We start from the raw sequence: 3,986 nt of genomic DNA, 5'->3' as shown, positions 1-3,986 counted from the left end.
CTTGCTTGCTTTGTCTAGCCCTCAACCCTGTTTTCTTTTCAAACAGTTTTCACCTGGGCTCATCTTGCCCATATGACAGAGCCATGATTTTATCTTGAAGAAAACTGGATGTTTATGGCACACCAGCACCTAATGTTCATTGGAACCCTGTAATACACCCTTGTACAGCTTGTAAAAGACCTAATCAATGGTATGGAGGTGGGCCTTGGGGGTTTGTAAATCATTGCTTTGCTAATTGACATGGATTGGATCCAAATATTTGGAGTATCCTGGGGAACAAATGTATATTATAGCATCCTATTCTGTAACATGCCTGGTTAGCACACAACTTAACTTTTTTCTATTTTTTTTTTTTAATTTGGGGGTAGCAATATCTCAGCTAAATAAGTTTTTTGCAACTCCCTATCTCCCAAATATTGGTAAATCCTTTATATAAACAATTCCCCTCCTCTATGTCACAGCTCAGTGGTAGAATGTAATCCAACACAAGAATGCCGTATACAGATGTTTGTATTTTCCCTTTGCTTTAACCTAGCAATTCAGAAACAGAGGCAAGAAGTTTTCTATGAGATTGGGTCTAGCTTGCTCCACATAGAAAATTCTAGATCATGCTGCAAAGCTACACAGAGAAATGAAGAAAAAGAATGCCATTTAGAACATACACAAAGTTAACTCCAAATGTGGATACTCCCTTAGCCTAGAGACAAGGGGAGGGGCCTGGGCCAAAACTCAACTGACTTGACAGATTTTTATGATCCCTCCTAAAGACCTCAGCCTCCCAGAGGAATGCATGGCCCATGGGATGGGGAGGTCGCTGGGGGAAATAGGAGGATGGGAGGGAGAGGGAACTGGGATCGATATGTAAAATAATATCTTTATATTTATTTTTTAACAACAGAAGAAAAATTATTTTGATGGCAAAAGAGAACATGATAACTCTGAATGGATGTGACCCCTAAATGTTACATGTGAAGAGCAGAACTTCTTGAAGGCACTGGACTAAGTGAACCCCTCCTTCTTTATAAATAGCCATCCCTGTGCACCAAAACCATAATGGAGCTGACTACAAAGAAGATTATTCACAATCTTACCTGATTTAATTCCTTTCCTCAGGCAACCCACATGGAGAAGTATTCATAGGCAATACCCTGGTCAGGGGAAGCTGCTAGGACCACAATGGCCTAGCAGAACACTGAATGTGGCAGCATACTCCAGTCTAGCCTCCTCCTGGAGGGCCTGCCAAACCAACTTTCATGAATACCCACCCCACCCTCCCCACCCCCTTGCTTACCATACCTCATGTTCTGTGCTTATCCATGCTCTCCAATAAATTCCGCACAGCAGCACTCACAGAGCAGCAATCACTCCTCTGGCACCTGTTCTGATATAAAACCAAGCCTGCAGCATGGCTCCAGGAAGTCTCCTTCAAGACCTGAAACTGGCAGGGTTGCTTAGTGTCCCTGGTTGTCTAGTGAGGCTTGAGTGACAAGAGCTCTTTCTCAAGGGAAGAGTGTTCTTATACACACAGCAAGCCCCGAACCTCCTTTGCCCCTGGCTTCTACTCTAGACCTAGACATTTCAGAGATCTGCACGAACAGGAACTTATTTGTTTGTTTTGTTTTTTGATTTTTTTTTTTTTTTGAGACAGAATTTCCCTGTTGGTCCCTGCTGTGCAAGAACTCACTCAGTAAACTGTGCTGGTCAATTACTTCCTAATTATTATTATTAATCTTGTTTTTGTCACGTTCTAGTAGATTTTTCTCATTACTTGTTCAATATTAATTAATTAATTAATTAATTAATTAATTAATTTCTTTTGGTGTTTGATACACAGTTACCATGTGTGACCCTGCTGTTCTGGAACTTACTCTGTAGACCAGACTGTCTTCAAACTCACAGAAATCTACTTTCTTCTACTTCCTGAGTGCTGGAATAAAAGAAGACAGCCACCACTGCATAGTCAGACACAAATTTCAATGTTGCTTCCTCATGTCACCCTTAAATGGTCCAGCTCTCTTCCTGCATGCACAGACTCAATCTCTCTTTCTTCCTCCACATAATGTGTAGATCTTGCTCAGACCATTGTACAATGCTGACTGAAATGATTCTCTTATTAAACAGATGGAAGACTCCCCAGAATATTAAAATATAGGGACATTTTTTAGGACACAAGTGATGTTTGTTCTGTGCTATCTTGCTGAGGTCAGGAGACCTGAGGGGACTTTTTACCTGGTTGTTACAGGTACCTCAGAAAACCATGAGAGAAAGGCATGAGCAATATTACAAACAAGATGATACAATTTTCTCCTGACAGACGCCAGGGATATTGGTCAATTGTATTGGAGTTTTATTCCTGAAATTAGAGTCAAATTCTTGAGAAGTGAATAATAATAACAAGTGTCATCTGCATGATAAGCTGAATACTCAAAGAGTGTGGCTGAGAAAAATGTCTTTATCTATGAGGACTATGGTGAACCAACACAGGTTCCTCAGTAGGAAGGTGAGGAAACAGCTGCATTACTCGATGTTTTCTGTTAGAGCAGGATTGGTAGAACATATCTCTCTAGGTCTATAGAACGTGGCTTTATTGGAATGTCTTACAGGCTCTGGGCCAGCTAGTACATCAATCGTGCTGACCAATGTACATTTGAAGAATTTGGTATTTGTTTGGTTTATGGGTGTGGATGTTCCAGCTGGTCTTCAGTATACACAAGTATTTCAAAGAAATACGCTTCAGTGCTATAAAGGGGTAGACTCAGCAGGATCCACATGGAATTATATTTGTGGAGACTGTAAAATTTTCCTCCAAGTGTTGTTGTATTTTGTTTGTGCTTTAGCAAATGAAGCCTGCCAGATGGTGGTGGCACAGGCCTTAACTTCCAGTTCTTGAGAGGCAGAGGCTGGTGAATCTCTGTGTCTTCGGTAGAGTTCCAAATGTACACAGAGAAACCCTGTCTCAAAACAACACCAAAAAAACAAAAAATAAATAAATCTATCAAAAAAAAAAAAACTTGCTTTAGGAACAGAATGTGTAGCTAGGCAGTAGTTAGCCATAGAGGACAGGCCATGGAGGAACACACCTTTAATCAAAGAAGTTTGGATCAGGGGGATCTATATAATTTCATGGCCACCCCAGGATACACTGGATTTATCCTGTCTAAAAGAGAAAGAAAGACAGGTCATGGCTCATTCCTTTATTCCTGTACTTTGGAGGTAGATATGGCTGGGAGGAGAGAGAAATATAAGGGTGAAGAAGACAGAAGCTCATTGTGTTCTAATGGAAGACTCCTAGGATCAAAATCGCCAGACCCTTTGGTCTGAAGATAGAGTAGAAGTAAGAACTAGGGGATCACTGCTCTGCTTCTCTGATCGTTCATCATTAACCACATATCTGAGTCCATATTTTGACTATTAAGACTAACTAGAATTAGCTTTACAGTTTCCAGTGTAGTGTGTCAAAGCTAAACTATGGTGTACAAGACAAGGATTGAGGGTATAAATCTTTATCAATTTATAAAGTTTATTGCTACATTTTGTGTGTTTGAGCATGAGAGAAAATGGTTTGTAGGAATATACAGGTTATCGGATGTAGATAATTATGTGAAGTTGAGTGTTAGTATCTGACCTTTGGTCATCCCCCAAAAGAATATATGCTGAGTCCCTTGCCAAGATACACAACATATTTTATCTGATGAGCCAACACTCTTCCACAGATTAACAATAAAACCAAAATAAATAAAGAACTAAATAATGGTCTTTGGGAATATGAAGCATCAGAATTAAGATCCTATACATGGTAAGTTTGCAACATAAAATGAATACAATCCAATGACAATGAGCAACAATTTATAACAAAATGCTTATTACAAAGGCAGATTAACATTTTTCTTCGAAAATACACAGGATGCTCAGTGTAATTATGAAAACACAGTACAAAAACTGACACAATATGACTTTTATACTTACCACAAAGTTACAACAATCAA

This window comes from Phodopus roborovskii, unplaced genomic scaffold, assembly GCF_943737965.1.
Source record: "Phodopus roborovskii unplaced genomic scaffold, PHOROB, whole genome shotgun sequence".
Classification (NCBI taxonomy): Eukaryota; Metazoa; Chordata; class Mammalia; order Rodentia; family Cricetidae; genus Phodopus; species Phodopus roborovskii.
The sequence above is the reverse complement of the archived record's forward strand: the minus strand, read 5'-3'. Positions refer to the sequence as shown.